Genomic DNA, 23,730 nt, shown 5'->3' on the forward strand with positions numbered 1-23,730 from the left:
AAACTGGTGGGGCGCTCCAATCTGCTCCTATCCTGAAAGTCTCTGGTTTCAATCATCAAGCGGGGGCAGAGAAAAAAGGGGGTCCTAAAAGGTGTTTTCCCCATGCAATTTCCCATAAGAACCTTTAATTGCAGCTACAACCTGAACTGCTGAATGGAATTACACCACATTTGCAAAAAGGTAGCCCTTGGTTCAGACTCGTGCCTTTCGGTTAAATGGTGTAAATCCGTTCAGTAGTTCCTGAGAAATGTAAGAAATAGAGGTCAAAAAATAAATTTTTAGCAAAACCTGATGAACAGAATTACACCAAATTTGACAAAAAGGTAGCCCATGTTTTAGGAAGAGACCTTTTAAAAAATATCCGTTCGGTGTAAATCCGTTCAGTAGTTTTTGAGAAAATCAAACAATAAAGATAGCAATATCTGGGCACAGCCTTACCTCTCGAGCACGAGCCTGGCTCTAATTGGCTGCCAACACTTCAAACCAGGAAGTGTTGGGAGCCATCTTTTGCATCTTGTGCTGCTTGGAGACTCGGCCTCAAGCAACCAGAAGCCAAACTTTTTTTCTGCCCTGCAAACGTTTTCAGTCGCTGCAGCTGTGAGTAGAGGGAGAGTGCTCCGGAGGCCAAAAGGAACTGCTGCTCTGTGCAGAGGGAGCCGGAGGAAGAGGCAGGCTCCGTGCTGACCGGCGGCAGAGAGAGGAACTCGGCACACACAGCAGGCAGGCGCTGGAGACTGACCGCCCCAGCATGACATGGGAGCAATGGTGGGTGAAGACAACCAGAAGAACCACAACCAGAAGAACAGCAGCAACGTGCTTCAGCCCTGTCCCGGGGGCAGTGGCAGCAGCGAGGTGAACCCGGCAGAGGTCAAGAACCGGCAGCTGGAGCAGAGTAACAAGGAACGCCAGTGCACGGCGGCCACGGGCACAGCCGACAAGCTGGGCTCCGGTGCCGTCAAGAAGGACTGGGCACCTGTCTGCGGCACCTCCAAGACCCCCGCCCCTTGCCAGCTGCCCGCCAACCGCCAGCACTGCATGCAGGTGCGCAGCCGGCGGCTGATGAACTATCTGCAGGACATCTGCAAGCTGAGCGAGCGCTTTATCATGGTGGAGTTGGTGGAGGAAAGCCTCTTCGACTGGAATGTCAAGCTGCACCAGCTGGACAAGGACTCCACCTTGTGGCAGGACATGAAGGAGATGGGCACCAAGTACATCCTGCTCAACCTCACCTTCCCAGACAACTTCCCCTTCACGTCCCCCTTCATGCGGGTGATCAGCCCGCACCTGGAGAATGGCTGCATGCTGGACGGGGGCAATCTGCATGGAGCTTCTCACCCCCCGCGGCTGGTTCAGCGCCTACACCACGGAGGAATTCATGAGGCATTTCACCACCAGCCTGGTGAAAAGGCAGGTAAGGTGGACGAGGGCGAGCAGCATCATGGCACCAGCCCCCAGGTTGCACTTTGCCGCTGCTACCTGGCGCAGGGATAGTTTTAGTGCATGGCTAAAATTTTCTGGCATAGGTGGCCTACTACTCATTCTCCTCCGTGGTAGCCTATTGAATTGTCAAGCAGGAAATTGCAGGGAGAAAACTGCTGCAGGCCGTGACTGGGCAGACAAGAAATAGAGGTAGATCGACAGTCATGGATGTATTTACCACAATGTAGTAGGTGCAGGGGAACCTGGGCCCATAACCCAGACAGGTCAAATGAACCCAGAGAATGCTACATTTTAGTACCCCAATTGCAGTCAAAGAAAGGGTCCATGTTCCTTGCTTGAACCAGAGCCGGTGGCATCCATGTTGTGCTACTGCCAAAAGGCTAGAGACCCGCTGTTGTGCTACAGGGAATGGGTAGCAGGCAGCACCTCTGAATGTGGACTTTTCAAGTGCATTCATGTCAGAGCAACTTGTCATGGAGTTGCTTGTGTGCTATGACAGTTGGTTTTGATTGGTTTCATTGGTTGTGTCAATTGACCAGCAGACTCTTCAGTAGTTTTTCCACAGGGCATACGTATTCAGATGCCCAAAGCGTTCACAACCGAGTTCAGTCCAACCGATGTGCTAACTGATTGACTGCTACCAGCGCCAGTGAACCTCTCTGTTAGGAGCGGGGGTCAGTTACAGTGGTTGTGTGTGGGGGAAAGGAGTAGAGGATACTGGCAGCAGCAATCCCATCTTGTGGACAGTGCAGGTGAGAAGCTTCAAGCAGCCCCTGTGTCCACACCTCATGCACATCTTGCATGCAGATTGGTGATGGCCATCTCTGAATTTGGGCTTGGGACTTAAAGCAGGTCATACAGCAGGCCTTAAAGCAGGCCACCTCGAAAGGTGTTTGCTAGACCGCGGCCCGCCAGGAGCACTCTCTACACGACGCATTAGGCTCCTGACCAGATTTTTTTCTTTTGGGGGGCGGGGGCACTGGATTTTCTTCCGCACCTCGGTACCAGCAAAGTGGGCTACTAACTCACGACAACGGCCCCCCTGGACAGAGCGCTGCACTGCCATAGTCTGGTAGCGGGAGCCGATGAAGCCAGCGGAAATGGGTGGGGATAGCAGAGCGAACCCATGTATCCAAACCTGGACACTATAGGCACGAGAACCTCCTTGAAAGGCAAACGTGAGGGTGTGTGGACACACTGAAATAATCTAGCTTCTGGTAGCCTTGTGTTTTTGCTTTCCACCTGACCTGTAAGGAGAGCATGATTGAACCCGCCTAGATTGGGTTCTCTTGGGTCTCAAGAGACAAAAATACTCTGCAAATAAACACATTCTCAGTGAGACCTGAACCGCTGGCCACATTGTGAACATTGGTTCTGGTCGGGCCACTTGGCAGGATCTAGGATTCAGGGTGACTAAGTCCCCTTTATCCCCAGTGCCGTCGGCCACCAGGAGTCGTCCCAGGCTGAAGGGTTGGAGCTGAGGATGAGGACCTCCGTCTTGTCGAGTTCAGCTTCAGATGGCTGGTCTTCATCCAGTCGGCGATTGCCTTCATTCCTTCATGGAGGTTGTCTTTGGCGGTGATGGGGTCCTTGGTGACGGAGAGGATCAGCTGAGTGTCGTTGGCGTAGGAGAGTATGTTGAGGTCGTGCTGTCGGGCTACGTGTGCAAGCGGGGCCATGTAAATGTTGAACAGCATCGGGCTGAGGGAGGAGCTCAGGGGTACGCCGCAGATGATCTCGGAGGCTTTGGAACGGAATGGGGGGAGGCGGACTCTCTGGGTTCTGCCAGAGAGCAAGGAGGTGGTCCAATCAAGAGCCTTGTCTCAGATCCCTGTGGCGTGGAGGTGTGTGCATAGTGTGCGGTAGCAGACTGTGTCAAAGGTGGCAGAGAGGTCTAGGAGGATGAGTGCTGCGGTCTCGCCGCTGTCCAGCAGGGTCCTGATGTCGTCGGTGGCGCCGATGAGGGCAGTCTCGGTGCTGTGGTTGCTGCGGAACCCTGACTGGGAAGGGTCCCGGATTCTGTTTTCTTTGAAATATTGGGTTAGCTGTCTGTTGACGGTTTTCTCGATGACCTTGGCCGGGAAGGGGAGTAGAGAGATGGGCTGGAAGTTCTTGAGGTCTCTTGGGTCTGCCTTAGGTTTTTTGAGTAGGGCGTTGATCTCGGCGTCTTTCCAGATCTCTGGGAAGGTCGTGGTCTCGAGGGAGAGATTGATGATATTATGCAGGTGGGGTGCGATGGAGCTGCTTGCTCTGTTGAAGACGTGGTGCAGGAATGGGTCTGACGGAGAGCCGGAGTGGATTGTGCGCATGGTCTTTAAGGTGTCATTGATGCTTACGCTGGCCCAAGCTAGCCGGGGGTCGTGGTCGATGGTGTACGAGGGTCTGTTGTGTTGCTGTCTGTTGGGGCTATCTGGGTGTTGAAGCTGTCGTGGATGTCTGCTATCTTGCGGTGGAAGAAGTTGGCGAGGGAGTCGAAAAAGGCTTGCGACAGCGGGATGTCGTTGGTGTTGGAGCTGGCATTGGAGAGTTCCTTCACAATCTTGGAGAACTTGCTATTGTGTAATCTGCGATGGGGGTTTTGAGAGAATTCAGATACTAAGGGCGCTCTGCCTCAATTGATACGTTACAGTGTGTGGTGTAAGTAGTCAAAGAGTAGTGCGTGAAGAGCAGACAGAAAAAACCCTTAACCGTCTAAAAAGTCAAGGACTTAGCAATAGTACACAGCTGTGCTCTCGCAACTACAATGGGGTGGTAAAGTTTAGTACAATGACAAATGTAATACAATAAATAGAAGCAGATTCTTTGGTGTTTCTCTTGTCCCAGCAAGATGAAGTTTTAATGTATCCAGACTTGAAGAACAGTCACAGTAAGCCGACACGTGTTTCGTCGTGTACAGATGAGTCAACACGACTCTTCAGGGCTGGTGATACAAAATTAACGTATGCATATTCAGTTATACGTCTTATCACTTAAACATACTGCATTTGGTGACAAGGGTGCATCACCCATGCAGCTGTGGCGTGCGTTTTCTTTCACACGTTGTGGGTGTGATTAGTGATGACGTAATTCATAATTGGTGTGGACCACTATGAGGATGTGAGTGGTTATCCTCGAGTGGTGGTGCACTGGAAGTGATGTGCGGTGAAGGTTCCATATTGTGTATGTGACAAGTGTTATCTCGTACACGGTGATCCTGCACTGTGAAGATTGCAGACGTAAGTGACCTAACATGCAAGTGTGAGCTGTTTCAAGTGCAGCTTGTGTTCGAAAAATGATGGTGATAAGTTCACAGGAAGGTGTGCGAGCGAAGTGGGCGGTTTAGAATATTAATTGTGTCTAAAGTGAGGTAAAGGAACTTCCTCTCTCCCTTTAAGGTAGAATCATTACCTTTTAACTCAACTCCGAGCAAGTGAGTTGAGAATAGTCTGGTATTCATAGAGGTATTCTATATGGATAAATTAGAGAGAGGGAAGAGAGAAGACAACTACGTTGTCTGAAGAGAATGGAAAATTAAAGACAAGACAAAAAGGTGAAATTAATTCTTACCACTGAGTGTATATGTACATGTATACTAGTCAGTAGGACTGGTATATCCAGTGGGTAAAGCGCAAGAAAATAATCTTGCTGCTATGTTCCGTCCAATAAGGTGAGTCAAGTTTATCAGAGTTTTGCACTGTAAAAGAAAACATAAAGTACAAATGCCATCAGGCTAGCGATGAAGTATAGCGCATCATTTTCACTTTCGTTTTTAGGGCGAAATTCACAGGCTATAGAGGTTAAAATCGACATGTACCTTGATACGGGTATGTATAAGGCAGTAACCGGGAGGGGATCCATCTGCTGAGGCACTTTAGAAAAACGGGTACGTTATTCTCCAGACGCGGTGTGCTGTGGAGAGAACACATAAGTATATGCGCATGTATTAGCTGTACCATCAAATCACGTAAAGGTTGTGATGTTAAAGTAAACGAGAAAGGTAAATGGGTAAACACGGTCATTGCCGGTTTGGTTGTCAGGGGCGGTTGAGCCCAGGTTATGTGATTTTTTGGGGCAAATACGAGTAGTTAACGTCACACTCGTAAAGTCAAATGGAAAGGAAAAAGTGAAAATGGATAAGCTCACTTTTAGCCGGTCTATACAAAAGGCGGTTTTGTATAAAAGGCGGTTAAGCCCAGGTCATGTATAGTTTACAGACCCACAGAGAAGGGGATTAAGTGAAGCGTGGGGACAGTGTAGCCACTTACCGGTAGTGCGGTATCCCTCCTCCGTTGTTTCCTGGTCGCCGTCTTTCGTGAACGGACACGTGACCGGAAGGGAGGTGGCTATTTGATGGGTTCTAGCCATAGAAAACGTCAATAACGTACTGTCAAGACGGCGCCGCCATCTTTAAGAGGGGAGTCGATAGGGAAATAACTTAGTACTCAAGTATTCGTGTGATTGTCGGACACCTGCTGGTGTACCGTAATGTCATGCCTGATGATAGAAGATATGGACATGTATTGTAGCAGATTATGGAAAATATTTTAGCCTCAATGGTGTTTAAAATAAAGCCACATTATAGAGACCACAGTGTTGACTTATTCAAGAAACTAATGTGGTTACCAGCCGTTGGAGTGACCCGGTGCCCATCGAAATTGTGGTGGAGATAGAAAAGAATAGAGTTTTAGACATCTAGTCGGCAGTGAGAGTGCCGTTTCACCCCGTGTATCTGTGACTTTGTTCATTTCATTGTCAACCGTATTTTCTTTTTATAATATACAGCAATTGATGTAGCTTATCATAAGTGGGAGAACATTAGACATGTCACATATAAAACAGTACAGTATGTTCTTAAACACGTAACCTGTAACACAATACAATATATCATAGGGTATTTACATGACTAATATACCAACTGGGCTAAATCTTCATTCAGAAGGCATGGTTAGCAGTAGGTTGTAACGTTACTTGATGAATAGTTAATTATTAGGGTTGCAGAGTCAGTGTCTCAAATCGTGGATCCCAAGGGGGTGACTTCTAATCCCCCAGGAAGTATTGAAGCTCAGGATCGTAGTTCAGCCCATGTTCCACGCTTTGTAAGCGCATGATCCATGTTGCCTCTCTACGTCTGAGTGTCAATTCTCGGTTGCCCCCTCTGATGTTGAGGGGGATCATATCAATCCCAAAGACACGCACTTTGATGTCATCCTCCAATGGTTGACATTCAGCTATATGTAAGGCTACTGGGTATCTGGGATCTCTCTTTTGGATGGCTCTCATATGTTCTGCAATTCTTTCTTTAAGAGCCCTGATTGTGCTGCCTACATAGATCTTGCCGCATTGGCATTCGATTATGTAAACAACGAATTTCGTTAGGCAAGTGATGTTGTGTTTGATTTTATAAATTGTACCTTCCGGACCCTTGAATGTTTTGGTGCCATGTTTGCCCCAAATGCACATGGAACAAAAACCACATTTGTGGAATCCCAGGCTTCGTGTGGTTAACCAGTCACGAGCTGTAGTGTTGAGGGAACTGTAGGGCTCAGTTTGTTTTTCAGAGTGAAGCCTTTTCTGTATGTGATAGAGGGTCTGTCTGGAAGAAATTCTCTAAGTACAGGATCTCCTGTTAAGAGTTTCCAATGTTTGTTGAAACTTTTCCTAGTGGTGTTGTTGAGTGCGTTAAATTCTGTTATCAGTCTGATGTGTTGGTCTGAGGATTCTGTCTCCGTGCGTGTCTTTAGACAATCTGGTCTCGGGATGATTCTGGTCTTTAGTTCTGCTTTCTTGAGGGATGCATTAGAGTATCCTCTCTTTCGAAATCTGTCTTTCATATTGGATATGCAGTTTTCAAATTCGGTGGATTCGCTACAGTTACGTTTGGCTCTCAGAAATTCTCCATAAGGGATGGATCGTAACTGGTGCTCGGGGTGGAAACTAGAAGCGTGGAGTATAGAATTACAGGAGGTGGGTTTCCTGAACAATTTGGAGTGTAGTAGGTTGTCCTTCACATAAAATTCAAGGTCTAGAAACTCCATATTCGTGAGGCTGTGTCGCATGGTAAAGCTGATCTCCCATGTATTATTGTTAAGATGTTCAAAGAAGGAAAAAAGTAGTTCCTCAGAACCTGACCATAAAAGAAAACAATCGTCGATATATCGTCCCCAAAAGACTATGGAGTCGACATATTTCATACCTTTGGTGCCCCAAATTAAGTCAGCCTCCAAAGCCCCCATGAAGAGATTGGCAAAGGAGGGTAAAAACTTGGAGCCCATGGCTACTCCCTTTTTCTGTCGATACCACTTGCGATCAAAGATAAAGAAGTTATTCTCTAGAATGATAGTCATCATTTGTAGTAGCATGTTGGTATGTGCCCAAAGTGAGGCCGGTCTGTTAGATAATAGTTTGGTAATTGCTGATATGCCCAATTCAGGATTGATACTAGTGTATAAAGACACCACATCCATGGTTACTAGTATGGTGTCTCGTTGCCACTCCATGTCTGACATGATGCTCAGTATGTGTTTTGAGTCCTGTATATAAGATGGTAGGTTCTTAACTAGAGGTCCCAGGAAAAGATCCACATATTCTGCGTTTCTTTCGGTGGGCCCCCCAATTCCCGATACTATCGGTCTGCCAGGAGGAAACGGTAAGTTCTTATGGACCTTCGGCAGGGTGTACAGCCAAGGATACGTGGGTCTGAAGACTTTGAGGTAAAGGTACTAATTATCATCCAGAAGACCAGATTGTTTCCAGTTGAGTAGAAGTCCATTGAGTAGAAGTGTTAGAGGACCTATGGGGTTATGAGTGAGTAACTCATAACATGTGTCATCATTGAGTTGGCCATGGATCTCGTTGTTGTAGTCAGCCAGATCCATGACCACCACATTGCCCCCTTTGTCTGCCTCCCTGATGATGATGTTGGGGTTGTTGCTTAAAATAGAGAGTGCTAGCCGTTCCCCTTTGGTCAGATTGTCTTTGTATTTAAACTTGGTGTTCAAGTTTATGGTGTTAGTTCCTTGCTATTGTGTGCAATGTTGTTGAGGTGGTCTTTAAAGAAGGTCCTCTTGGCCACCCTGATGAGGTGCTGGTGGTTGCTGATGGCTTCGTTGTGTGCTGCGTGGCTGTCCGGAGTTTGTTCACTGTGCCATTTCTTCTCTAGTTTCCGGCAGGTTTGCTTGGAGGCTAGGAGTTCTGAGGTGAACCAGCTGGCCCACTTGCTGGTGTCTCTGTGGGGGGGGGGAGGTTTCAGCGGGCAAGGGTGTTGGCGCTGTCCTCCATCCAGCGACTGAGGCTGTGGGCAGCGTTGTCAGTGTTGGAAGGTTTGGTGGGTGGGCTGAGAGCGAGGTTTGCGTGTAGTTGGTCTTTAGGGATTTTGCTCCAGCAGCGGCGGGGGATCTGTTGGGTGCGGTGGTGTGTGGTGGGTTTCTGGAAGGCGAAGTGGATGCAGCAGTGGTCGGTCCAGAGGAGTTCGGTGGTGTGGTTGACAGAGAGGTGCGAACTTGAGGAGAAGAAGTGGTTGTGCGTGTGGCCGGCGGTTGTGATGAGTTGCTTCAGTCCGAGGTTGGCGAGGTTATCAATCAGGGTTGTCGAGTTGTTGTCGTTGTTGTTCTCAAGGTGAAAGTTCTGGTCTCCGAGAAGGATGTAGTCGGTGGAGGTCGGCCATGGGCTGATGTAATATGTGACCTCATCAGCAGTACATTGCGGGCGCGCAAGTTATAGGTAGCTAAACTAACTATAACATGGGAATTTCAATGGTTTTGTACAAGAGAAATGTCCAGCTAACTATAACTCCCCTGAAACCTATGGTTTTTTCAGTGAATTTTTTAAGGTTTTTAAAATTCTAATTCCTAACTATAACGGGCCTGAAACCTATGGTTTTTTCAGTAAATAAATATATATATATATGTTTTTTCACTGAATCAAAGAAAGGGAAGTTATATTTAGGTAAAAATGTCTGTTAAAACAAAGTTTTAAACTAAAAAATCCACTGAAATTCATCAATCAGAGTCTCAAGTAACTATAACTTGAGTACTAAATTAACACAAATGACCTTGCCAGGCACATTGTTGTTATCAAGGATTTCATTTCAGATGTCATTAGGGATGTTACCAATGCAGTCATTCAACATGTTATGAGTGATGTAATTTGGTAGGGTACAAGCAGTGCATGGAGAGGGCGCTAGGTATAGTTACTTTAGGGCATTATTTGAGGTAACTATAACGAGTGAATTTCAGTGGTTTTGTTTAAAACATTATGTGTCAACTTACATTTTTACCTACTATAACGCTACTTTTAACCTTTGTTTTTTTCAGTTAATTTTTAAGGTTTTCTTAAATGTGAAGTAAGATAATAATAAAATTCCTAACCATAACGTCACTTTAACTTTTGATTGATTTTTCAATAAATGTCTATGGTTTTTTTTAACATAAAGTAAGATGTCTATCGCCGTAAGCACTGTAGGGTTGGTCACAGGGCCTGCCTGCGGCCACGCCCTACACCCAAATCCCTTGGGTCCCAAACCTCCCGCTAAGCATGGCCAGTGGCCAGGCCCTGCACCCACTCCCCAGTGGATGCTCAATCCCTGCCATTTACGACCTTTGGCCATGCAGAGTGCAGGGTTGGGCAGCCCTGCACCATGCCCTCCTATGGGTGGCTAACCCCTCTTTGTTTTATTTCACCACATATCCGCCTCGATATTAAACAATAGTTATTTTATTGTTTAATATTTGTTTTTTTCTTTTATTATCTGGTTGTGACACACGTTTATAATGATTTGGTACATAGGAAAATTTAATTCTGTTATTTATTGGTCAGATTTTTGGTTTTGTAGGGTTTTGCTTGGGTACTGCATTGAGCTGTTCTTTTTTAGAAGTGTGTAATTTTTGTTGATTTACATTTTTTTAAAGTACTTTCTGTTATATATTTTTGGGGTGGTTGATATTTTATTTTTTAATTAATTTTTTATACCTCTGTTATTCATTGGGTTGTTGGGTTTTACAGTTTTTTGGGCAGTGTAGTAAAGTGCATTATTATAAAAAAAATGTTTTATTTGTAACCTTAATTTGTTGTGTTTTTGGTTTATAGAGGTTTAGTGATGGGTGTTGCATTGCTTTCATTGTTAATTACTAGGCTTTTTTCAGAGATGCTTAGTGAAAAAAGGCACAATTGACATTAATATACTGACAAGTTAAAGCAATGTTAGTATTAAATAAACTTCCGGTTACTTAACACTTGTTGGCCTAAGGGGCCTCTTTGTCAGGAATGCTTGGTCCTCCACACAGAAGGAGTATAAGATATGAGAAAGTAATAGATAACACACAGGGGTTGCCAAAAACAAGAAAGGATTGATGCATAGAAAGGCCAGGTGCAAATTGTATGGAGCAGAAAAAACAACTTGCCCTGTTGCCTGCATAGAATGTATCCCAAAAGGGCCTTTTATGTTGTTTCTACGCAGCTGACATGGTCTTAATGTCTCTGAACTGTTCCCCATATCTAAGGAAAACTGATGTCCCTTTCTGACAGAATGAAGATGCACATATTTCTAACTGTTTTGCCATTCACGTGTCCCCAATCCAATATGTTGTATTGCTCAACTGTTTTGGAGTATCAGAGACCACAATATCATGGGCAACCACAACTGTCAGTGCCCGGACCTCAACCAACCCACAAGCCTGCATCCACATGAAGGACCTTTCATACAGTAAGTTGTGCTGTTCTACTGAGACTAAAGTAGAAGCTTGTCACATGGTCGACCAAGTCCTGGCAAAACATCTTCAGATAGAGGGAGTTGGATGTGCTGCGTATTACTTCTGATTAGCTGCCATTTTTGTATCTGCTACTTTTTGTTCAAGAATATTTGCTTACAAGAGAATAAACCTGTACTTAAATGCCAGAAATACTTCAAACAACTATTCTTTCTTAAACAAATTCAGAGGATCATTGCTTTCCTTCAGTGACACAAATAAATGCACTTCTACCTCCTTGTGGTCATCTTTCAAAACTACAGAAAGCATATTGCTTTGTTTAAGACTGTTTTGAAACAAGTTTCAATGAACAGTTTAATTTGTCTTTACCACACTTTTTGAATCTGTTGGCACTTTTTGACTCATTAGTGTATCATTCTATTCATACTGGGAATTAGCTCTGAACATGGCCTAACTGCCTGCAAGCTATCACAGGTAAGCTAGGTACTCCTCACAGAAACCTGTTATAAAACAGGAAAACAATTATTTTGACTTTGTGGGAGCTCAGTCGCACTTACTCTGATTGTTTCCCAATTGAGGCTCCAGCTGCAACAATGTCTATTATTGAGCATGGGACTTTAGAGTCAGATACTACATTGCTAGCATCCATTTCAATTCCCAATAACTGTAAAATCCAGTGAATGCTGTGTGAAATTGACAATTAGCTGAACTGGCCGTTTTCTGAGGTCCTGTAACACCAAAGTGGACTAGCATAGGCTCTGTATTTATCATCTAGTCTATAGTGGTGTGAATATTGTAATTCTTCTGTTCTGGGCATTCTCCTGCTTGAGTTACATGTACTATTCAGTTAATCACAGCTCTGAATATGCATGGGGGCGCTAGAGGGCGCACAGCAAAATGGCTGCATTATAGCGCGGCTCCGCAGGAAGGAGCCTAATAACGTTAAAAATCCTGCTGTTCCCACTATGCTGACACCATACAAAAGAAGACATTTTGCGGTGTAAAGTCCCTGGACCCTGCTGTTCACTGAACGATATCCCGGACCGCCAGGAGCATGGAGAAGCACACCAATACGCAGCGTGAACCTGAAGCTTTAAAATGGCAGCACTGATTGAATAGAGCTCCAGAGCAGACTCTACGAGTGGAAGTTGCTGCCCACATTGGTGCCGCAGGCACTGGTGAAACACGAACACCTGAGAAAATAAATTAAGATGCAGGAGAGGTAAGCGGACAGTCCTGGTGAATGCCCCAAAGGTCCCTAACGGTAACCGCATTGTCATCTGACTCGGAGATTGATGCTCCTTGGGACAGTTCAACTGCAGTTGAACAAACCCTCCTAGCTGTTCTGACCAGCTTGCAAACTATTGATGGTAAGATAGACAATCTGAATTTAAAGATGGATCATATGTCCACTAAATTGGATAAGCATATGCTGGATCTAGGAGAAGCAGAAACTTGTTTATATGAAGCCGAAGATGGGCTACAGCAAACAACTGTGAAAACCCTCCCAATGGAAAAAGTGCTAGCCATGATACAGGGAAAGAACAAGGATTTAGACGCCAGATCGAGGCATAATATTCTACGCATTACTGGGCTGCCAGAGTCCACCAATACTGGCCACTGCTGAAGTCAATTTTCGGAGCAGAAAACCTATCACAGTTGCTGATAGTGGAAAGGACACACCGATGGCAGGCTGTTGGACCCCCCCCCCCCCCAAGCACTCCTCCTCGCCCCATCATTGTGCGAATGCTTAATTACAGAGACTGGGACACCGTCTTGAGACTTGCCAGGGAGAGGGGTAGCATCATCCACGAAGGGATCTTTTTTTTTATGCAGAATTTACCGCGGCAGTGCAGGCAGCGAGAAAGGAATTCCAGCCAGCGAAGAAAATCCTAATTGCAGAAAAAGTACCCTATGCAATGTATCCAGCACGACTCAGCATTGACCTTGATGGAAAATCGTAGATCTTCACAACGCCAAAATCCGAGATGGACTATGCAAAGACTCTAAAGAGGAAAAAACATGAAACCTCAAGTCCAACTAAATATGGCAATGATAGATCCTTCCCGAAAGACTTAGAGTGATAACAAGACCGTGCTTGATTGGAATTTGGACCCTGACAATATGGGACTGTTCTTCCTCTGCACTGTCTGCACACCTGTGTTCCAGGCTATCGTTATAGTGTGGCTGCTACCGGACTCAATGATTTAAACTCTGGCAAAGCAGGTAAGATTTAGAAATTATATTTGGGATTATTGTTGTGTTTCTCAGGTTCACAAGTATTGATGTTCGGGCTGGAACATTATCAATAGAGGTCCATCCACCTCCCTTACAATCTGGAAGGGTACTTGTGCTCCGGCGTTCCCGAATGGGTGATCCCCGCAGCTGCTCTGAAACTCTGTTCTACCTCTGGGTATTATTCTGGGGGGATTGGGATGGCTTTGGCAGGTTGGGATTGCTGAAGTGGGTGGAGGGTGTGGGGGGAAAGGGGTTTGCAGGCGTTGTGAATGTGGCTATATTTTGGTGGGTTTATGTTATGGTTTGTTAAACAGGAGCGTGCAAAGATGACATAATTATGTATATTAGCGTCTTTAATTACATGCTACACGGTGACAGTGAAAGATTAGCTTGTCTGACATGGAATGTGCGGGGGCTTAATTCACCCAAAAAAATACGACAAGTCTTGGCGTATTTAGATAGCCAGGAGATAAAAGTTGCTTTCATCCAGGAAACACACCTCAAACATACTACTGGGGAGCACATAGGCCAGCACGGGCCAACTATAGGCTGCCTCTTCCAATTCATCTTAAGCCAGGGGAGTGCTGAAGCTCATCAAAAAAACCATACCCTTCACTATGGTTCAATGCTGTACTGACGATGAAGGTGGATATGCTATCACACATGGGAAGCTGACAGGGGAACTGGTCACCTTGGTGAATGTTTACGGACCCAACGTAGAAGATCCTGAGATTTATGAATAAATACTGGGGATATTACGTAGCTGGTCAGATGCTACGATTTATTTGGGGGATTTTAGTATACATTTAGACCCCAGAAGGGATAAATCAAGTGGCACATGGGGACACGCACCTGAGGCAGTCAAAGTCATCAACGAGGGGATGGCAGAGTTTGGTAATTTAGATATATGGCACATGCGCAATCCAGATACACTAGAGGGTACACAAATCTCGATGGCACATGGTAGTTGGTTGCACCTAGACTTCTGGTTAATGAGTGGTCACGCGGGAACATGGGTCTCTGCTGTAGAGGGATTGCCCAGGACACTATCGGACCACAACCCTGTTAAACTCACATTGTGTGTTCCACAATCTGTAAGTCAGCAGTTTACCTGACGCTTCTGCTCTGACGCCCTATTAGATCCACTGTACACACACACCATCCGAGAGGCCATCAAACAGTGAGCTGAACAAGGGGCCCATAGACAGTGTAGCAACACTATGGGAAGCATGTAAGGTTACAATCCGGGGTACGTGCATCAGCCCGACTGCTGGGATTCTGAAAGACATAGGATGTCACCCTATCGCGACTTGAATGGCAATATGAGAGCTCATCTAGTGCTGCCATTCTTGCACAAATTAAGGAGTCCTTAATGGAGTATAAAGAACTAGCGGATGAAGAGATACGAGATAGATCAAAGAGACATGTCGCTTGGGCATATGGAGAGGAGGGGAGAACTGGACATAATTTAGCGAACAAGATTAAAGTCAGGGAAGCTAGACACTCAATCACAAAAATTGCAGACAACGCCGGAGTGGATCATTACACTACACGCAATATAGTCACACAATTTAGATGCACCTACGCAGACATGTACACGTCACAAACCGGAACAATTAAGGAAGAAATGGATGATTACTTATCGGAGGTGGCCCTCACTTGGCTTTCGGCTGGCCATCGGAAATACTTAAGCCAGCCTTTAACCGTAAAAGACATCCGACAGGCGATGAAAACCCTCCCTAATAAAAAATCCACACGTCCAGATGGACTAACTAGATAGTCTTATGAAGAATATGCGGAGGAATTGTCACCCTATTTGCTTGAAGTATGCGCAGAGGCTCATGAGGTGGGTACTCCAGGGAGGCCCTAATTATTACTTTGCTCCAAAAAGATAAGCCGCCCAACCGATGTAATTCATACCGTCCACTCCCACTGATAAATATTGATGCGAAGATACTAGCTAAAATATCAGCGACTAAATTACAACCGCTCATGACTAAACTGGTTCTGCCGGAACAATCAGGATTTATTCCTGAAAGATCCACATCGCACAACTTGCGTATCCCCCTTGCTATGTATCATGTCCTTGAACCCAAGATAAAGGCGGCTGTGATGCTTGATGCTGCCTAAGCCTTCGATTCAATCGAATAGGACGAGCTCTTTTAGCTTCTCCAACATATGGGGTTTCCCACAATTTACACTACCTGGATAGGACTATTATATACTAACCACACTGCAAGGATACGTGTTGAGGTCACCACCTCAGATCCTCTACAGATAGGTCGGGGAACAAGACAGAGTTGCCCCCTATCACCTCTCTTATTTGCCATTACACTGGATTCGCTAGCCTGCATTATCAGACAGCGACATAGAGCATCAGCACTGCGCTTCATACGGATCACTGACAGAATATCGAGGAGCAAAATATCGACCTGTCAAAATATCGAATGCTAAAATATCGAATTCCTATCTACAAACAGGTAAGTGCAAAACTATCTAATCCAAAATATCGTTGTAAAAAATATAGTTAGTCAAAATATAATTTTTTTCTAAATGTCTTAAAAGTAATGTAACATGAGTGAAATAATAAATATAATTAACTAAAACGTACTAAAAATACTTAATTAACCTTAAAATTAATGAATAATGAATGTAAGAAAAAAAACATAGTTTTTTTATACATTTATATATTAACGTAATATTAAAAAAAAAAGATTCAAAATTTTTTGCGTAGGATAGCAGGAGGGTAACATTTACTATTACCACGCCAGTGACTGCAACAGTAGAGAAAGTGTTGGACAGCGTAGGGGTAAAAATGACTATTCCCACTCCAGAGAGTGCAACGGTAGGGAAAGCATTGGATAGCGGGAGGGTAAAAATTACTTTACCCACTCCAGTGAGTGCAACAGGAGGAAAATTGTTGGATAGCGTAGGGTTAAAAATTACTACTCCTACTCCAGTGAGTGCAACAGTAGGTAAAGCGTTGGATAGCATAGGGGCAAAAATTACTATTCCCATTCCAGAGAGTGCAACAGTAGGGATAGCGTTGGATAGCGTAGAGTAAAAATGACTATTCCTACTCCTGTGAGTGCAACAGTAGGGAAAGCGTTGGATAGCGTAGGGTAAACGTTACTATTCCCACTCCAGTGAGTGCAACAGTAGGGATAGTAATGAATTAATATGTTAATAAAAATAGATTAATTATCAAAACTAATAAAAAAATAATTAAAATGAATTACCAATTACATAATATTTAATAATTAATTAATTATAAATACAAATGAATATTAGTTATTAAAAAATAATGACCTAATTATAATTAACAACCAATTAATTTTCAATACCAGAAATTAGTAAATAATAAACTAAAATACCAAATAATAATTAATTAACAGTAAATTAATTATCAATACACAAAAATAATTTCAATAATTAGTTACAACTAAATTACTTCCCACCCTATTCCCCTTTAAAACCACAACCCGCTACGACTAATAAATTAATAAAATTAGCATAATTATCAATTAATCAATGACAAAAAATAATTATCAATACTAAAAATTAATCACCAATTAATAACTAACAATAAATGAATTATTAATACCAATAAATAAAAATAAATATTTACTTAATTACAATTAAATTACTCACGACCCTATTCCCCTATAAACCCACAACCCGCTATAGAACTAAAACGCAAAATTAAAATAAAAATAATTAATAATTCCTACAAATTAATACTTAATTTACTATAATTAAAATACTTCCCACCCTATTCCCCTATAAACCCACAACCCACTACAAATTAAAATTATGCAAAAAATTAAATAACAAAAATTCTTTATTTAAAAAAATTAAACATACATTATAAAAATAATGTACACTTTTAACACATATACTAACATACAAAACACTTATAAAAATTCAATATTATAAAAATTCGATATATTTTAATGCCTAGTTTATGTACTTCGATATTTTGACAGTCGATATTACTTACCTGCATTTCGATATTATTAACAACTATATTATGTCCATTCTATATTTTTGATTCAATATTATGTCAATTCGATATTTTATTTCGATATTGTGTCTAGTTATCGCTTCATACATCGCCTGATGAGCATATCATTATATGCAGATGACATGCTTTTATTTGAGAGAGCCACAAGTTGGGATGGAGCCAATTTTACAAGAATATATCAGATTTGGACGATTCTCTGGTCTCAAAATTAGAGAGGAGTCCTATTCACCAAAGGGACAGGTCACAGGAAATAGACACTTCTGTTAAAAACAAGATCCCTTTGGGCTCTTTTTTGAAAGCATACCAACACACCTTGCAACCATCCACTCACAGTCTAATCACCAGTACCGAATAGAAACCAAAATAATTATATAAATTCTGTAATATACTTTTATTGTTAGGATCCTTGTAGATTCAAAATATATACCAGAGATAAAAAAACATATGTATCCTCAATACACATATTTTAAAAACATGTCATACATAGACAACTGGGAGAACATATACAGCAATAAAAACATCAACAACCTGATACTTTCAGTGAGCACCACAAGTACATAAAAATAGATAGCCCTGGTTTAATGATTCATAGGCATAATTTGTTCTTTAATTGGACCAGGTGTCGCTTGGGTGCATTCTTAACACAGAGCGACACGTTCGGTGGTCTGGAATGATGCACCACCTTCTTCAGGCTTAAAAATACTATTCAGTTTCTCCCAAAATAATTATCTAAAAAACATTGATATAAAATAATATATTTAAAAACTTATTACATGTTATTTGGTACTCATTATGTTACATTTCATTTTATAATCTCATCATTATCTAAAAGTAAACCTCATAAACACATTATTAAACATGATGCAAAACATTTATATTACTGTCTTGGTTCCACCCATGGTGATTCACCTATTCCTGCCGTACAGGCCAATTCATACAACATCCATCATCAAACATACTATTGTTCACATGAGCTCAAGGGTATTACCCACCAGAGAAATGATATGCATGAGGGGGACCATCTCTTCCCCAATGGCGGCTTCCTGCTCAGGGTGACCACACTGTTAAAGCTGAAAGTAGGGACGTACACGTCTTCCCTATAAATAAATTGGTCTAAATTAAGCGTGAGCGCAAAATCCGTTCCGCTCGCGGATTTCGCGGATTTTCGGTAAATCCGCAATCGGCGATCTCCCGCGAATTTACCGAAAATCCGCGAATCCGCGAGCGGCGGATTCGGGGGGCAAAAGTTCAAGCCTTCAAACTTGAAGTTGTTGTTGTAACTATTTTAGGATGGCGCCGGCAAGCTGCCAGCGCCATCCTAAAATAGTTACTAAGTTAGCTTCAACAGGAAGCACTAATAGATAAAATAAAGCAGGTGCTTTGGATCCTGATGAAGCTAATTTAGTAACTATTTTAGGATGGCGCTGGCAGCTTGCCAGCGCCATCCTAAAATAATTACAGCCCAGGATGAAGAATGGACAGCTCATTCAAGGGACCCCTGCGCACATCAGTGTGCATAGTAACACACACATGGCCGCTGGAACTAGTTGAAGCTCAAATTCAGTGACTCATTCATCAGCCCAAAAACAATCGTGAGCGTCGTCGAGGCTGGGCAGGTGTGCCACCCTTCTTCCAAAATCTACCATCGAAAATCAGCTGTGATGCTGGATAGAGGCCTTTGTATCCTTGACTTTCACGAGCACAATCCTCGTGCTGTTACTGTGACCAGGAGCTTCTTTCTCTTGATCTGCTGCTCTGATCGGTCTCTGACCTTTTATACACACAAGAGGCATGTGAACTCACATGGAAGCCCCGCCCGTTTGGCCCCGCTAACACACTCGCGGTGGCTGTGCACCATCTTCCCGCCATTTACCCACTATGATGGACAGCTCACTCAAGGGACCCCTGCGCTTTTCGGGGCGATTGCATAGTAACACCCACATGGTCGCTGGAACTAGTTGAAGCTCAAATTCAGTGACTCATTCATCAGCCCAAAAACAATCGTGAGCATCGTCGAGGCTGGGCAGGTGTGCCTTCTTCCCAAATCTACCGTCTAAAATCAGCTGTGATGCTGGATAGAGGCCTTTGTATCCTTGACTTTCACGAGCGCAATCCTCGTGCTGTTCCTGTGACCAGGAGCTTCTTTCTCTTCATCTGCTGCTCTGATCGGTCTTTGACCATTTATACACACAAGAGGCACTTGAACTCGCACAGAAGACCCCCCCCCCCATTAAAAAAAAACGCAAAATCAGTGAATCTGCAAATTCGTGGATTTTGCGGATCTGCGAATCCGCAAATCCGCAAATTCGCGGATCGTGGATCCGCAAAATCCGCCCATGCTTAGTCTAAATCAGTAGTGGTGCCTCTCACTGAGAATACCACTCCGCATACACTGGAGTTTCCCCTAGTGTGGTCGGTGGAGCCTGTTAAATATCTAGGGGTGTGGGTACATCGCGATCCCGAGACAGTCTTGTGTGAAAACCATGGAACAGACTGAACACATTTAGAGCAACAAGTGGATAAATGGAATAGGCTGCCCCTGTCGCTAGCGGACCAAATGTCACTAATAAAAATGGTTGTGCTACCTACGTTTCTATATCTTTTAGCAATATTCCAATACAGCTGTCTACTTCATTTTTTAAAACAGTCCGATCGCTACTCAATAGATTGATCTGGGGTGGTAAGCAGGCTCGAGTGAGTTTGGCGATACTTGCATTGGATTATAAACAGGGGGACTTTAGTATACCTGATTTATATTTACATTATTTATGTGCCCAAGCTCAGTATGCTCATTATTGGTATAACACTCATGATTTTATTCCGAACGTAGCCGTGGAGGACGATGATGCCCATCCCATTCCTCTATGTGCTAAATTGACTCATACACGCAGAGGTACACCCAAGGTAGAAATAAATTCCATAAACTCCACAATCCCAGCCTGGCAGGTCCTCGGCCATAGAGCAAAAAAGTTACCGATATACTGTCCACACTTACCTCTTGCATACCACGAGGTAGCCTCAGTTACGCAGGAATCGGGCACTCTGCGACAGCTGACACTAGCAGGGATTGACAAAATGTACGACGTCATCTCAGATGGGACTTTTCTGATGAGGGAAGATCTCTCCTACGTGCAAAATCAAACACCATGATTTATTTTCCCCCTACATAGATTGAACAAAGCACTCCAAGCACATTATCCTACATTCCCTTATGAACCCCCTATATTACAATCTCTGCATACATTACTCATCAGACCCACGAGACACAAACTGATAACTAAATTGTATAAAGCATCAAGGGACGAACCTCCACTACTACACAATAGGGCTATGGAAAAGTTGAACATGAAATTAGATCCACAACTCACGCAGAAAGACTGGAAGTACGGCTGTCAAATAACTACTGCAGTTACGCCCAATGGGAACCTACGGATAATTCACTTCAAATACCTCCAGCAGGTTTATCATACACCATACAGACTATTAAAATATGGCTTAAGAGAAAATGATAACTGCAAAAGATGTGGGAAGGCAGGTGCGGACTTCTGGCACTTAGCACAGGAATGTGATAGGGTGATGTCATACTGGGCAGTGTTTATCAAGACATTGCAAGAAATGACTAATCTTGAGCTTCAATGCACTCCCCAGATATGAAAGGAAAGCTAAGCAAACTAATAAAAATAGCATTGAAACTGGCAAAAGAAGGGTGGCACTGACCTGGGAAAGTAAGTTGAACCCCTCCTCTGATATGGGTCAAAGATATGGTTTACTGTTGTGACACTTTAGCACTATATGCGGAAGAAATCCCCACTACTTCCAGGCCCATTGATTTCTGGGAACCTCTACTGCAATATTTGCACTAGCAGAAGCAAAACACACCAGCTGAGCTTGCATAATGGGTTCCAAGTTATAGGACTGTCTGATGTGTATCCATGTACTGCATTATAAGTCCGAACTAGCAGCAAATGTATGTACTCTGCTCAGTATAGCCACGGATTGTTAGCATGTTTTATACGAAAACTGATAAACTCACATGTTACTTTGATTTGGTCACCTTTTACAATGTATGTAATTCGTTTACATCTCAATAAAATATATTTTTTTAAATAGCTCTGAATATGCATAATTTTTATGACACACCTTTGGTTTATATTATCATTTTCTGCATTCTGATAATCCTGTTTGTGTGAATAGATTGGCAGGATTTAATCTGAAATGCTGACCGCTTTATTATACATTAGCGTTTTATTGAATTATAAGAGTTTCTAAAAGGCTGACAACTACGGGGCTGATTAGGATGTCGATCGTGGTTTCTTCCAACTAAAAACCCTGCGGTTTCGAGACCGACCAACCTCAGATTGGCGGTCTGAAACAACAATTATGATGCGCCCACAATTGCTCCGGTCACAGACTTTAATTTCCCTATATGAGCTTGTGCGGCGGTCTGAAACCAGCCGCAGCACAAGCTCCGATAGAGAAATGGGAGACAGTGTAAATCATGGTGCCTGCCACATGGTGCAGAGATTTACAGTGGGGAACAATAGGTGCCTCCTCTGCTCCCAACAGGAGGCCGCGTAGAGAGAAGGGTCTTGCTAGAGCCACACAAAGTTGCTTTCTGACAGGTGTCCCATGTCAGAAAGCCCAACATGGATATGGACATCATAATCCCAATGACGGGAACACCGTCCGTAAGGGATTATGGGGCATATTATCAAGGGGGTTTATCTCCGCTTTTTTGGCTTTAAAAGCCAAGAAAGCGGAGATAAAATTATCTCCCTATTACCAAGCTGTCGCTAACACCAGTTAGCGACAGCTAGTAGGAGATAGCGACCATCTTGGGCCCCACTTTGCATGTCAGTGATATTTATCACTAATGAGATGCAAAGTGGGCGTGCCAAGATGTTAGAGACTGAAAACAGTCGCTAACATCGCTATCTCCTATTACCAACTTTTGGAGATATTCGCGCTAAGCGGGAATATCTCCAAAAGCTAACACCTGCCCTGAGCAGTTCTTAGCTATGTTATCCAATGGGAGGTGGATAACATGGCTAAGACCATTTGCTCGATAATGCATGAATATCGCTGACTTTTCAGCGATATTCATGCATTTCGGCCGTTTTTTATCGCATTTGCGATAAACCTTGTTAATAGCAAGGTTTATCTGCGATAAAAATCGCCGATGTGCGGCGATAATTTTTGTCTCTAAACAAGTTAGAGACAAAAATTATCGCTAGTTGTTGGTAATATGCCCCTATGTTTCGGTTCAGACTGGTCTGAAGCCAGTTGGAATGACTGGCTGCTTTCAAATAGGATTGCCGTCATTCTAATACATCTGTTGGATTTGAAACTTGGAGGTTTTCTGACCGACATCCAAATTAGGGCATATGTGTTCCATTTTTGTTGTTATTCATAAGAACGCAATCTTGTAGAACAAAAAATTATTGAAAGAGCATCTGGCAACTTTCTGTTAATTGTTTCTGCTAAGAGTTAGTAACAACAATGAGATTACTTTATAAAAGTCAAGCACAGAAAGTGAAGACCAGAGAGAACTCTTAATTCCAGGTTGGCACTGATAGAGGCCGCACAGAATTGAAGACCAGAGAGAACTCTTTATTCCAGGTGACACTGATAGAGGCCGTACAGAAATGTATCTGCTGATGCTCCTATGGAAGGTTAGCAGACTTATCACTGCAGCTGGCCTCATGAGACAAGAATAACAGACCCTGCATTTTCATTTAACATAGAGCTCCATTTTTAAACAGATATAATGTCTCTGAAACTCAAAATAGGTTTTATTTTCTGCTTTTCTAAATTCATAACTAGATGCTTATATAAAACATAGCACATTTTAAATGAGGGTGTCTAAGTATTCCGTTTGCTAAAATTGATTTCTAAATTCTAGATTAGTGCTTAGAAGTAGTGGAATGTGGGTAGGATTGCTGTAGATCAATAAAAGCAAACATGTTGGAGTGGCACTTATCATTCACACTCTTGCTAGTTTTTGCTGCTTCCATATTATTTGTCTTCATTGTGGGTACTATTCATATTGTGTGCACTTGACTAGGATTTCGATTTTAAAATACATTTTTAAATTAATCATTTGTATTCTAGTGTATTACACATTAATGAAAAAGGCTTTGGGGTTTCACTGATTGACCCTGTTACATCTCATGTAATATTGATCATTACCTTGAAAACATTTTGCTAATATATTGCTTAGTGGGACAAGGAATGTTTGCAGCACAATGGATTTTCTGATTCTAGTTGACACGTTGACTAAGTCCTTAGTGCCAGTGTGTATATAAATCTGACCTTTGTGTCTCTAGAAAAATCAAGAAAACCTAT

The 23,730-nt window shown here is 43.2% G+C and overlaps 1 pseudogene; it reads left to right on the forward strand.

Annotated features, from left to right (window-relative positions):
* Nucleotides 1-762: 762 nt before the first annotated feature.
* LOC147751604 (uncharacterized) lies at nt 763-1,627 on the forward strand (annotated as a pseudogene).
* Nucleotides 1,628-23,730: the final 22,103 nt, after the last annotated feature.

The sequence above is a fragment of the Lissotriton vulgaris genome, chromosome 1_1 (assembly GCF_964263255.1).
Source record: "Lissotriton vulgaris chromosome 1_1, aLisVul1.2, whole genome shotgun sequence".
NCBI classification, from domain to species: Eukaryota; Metazoa; Chordata; class Amphibia; order Caudata; family Salamandridae; genus Lissotriton; species Lissotriton vulgaris.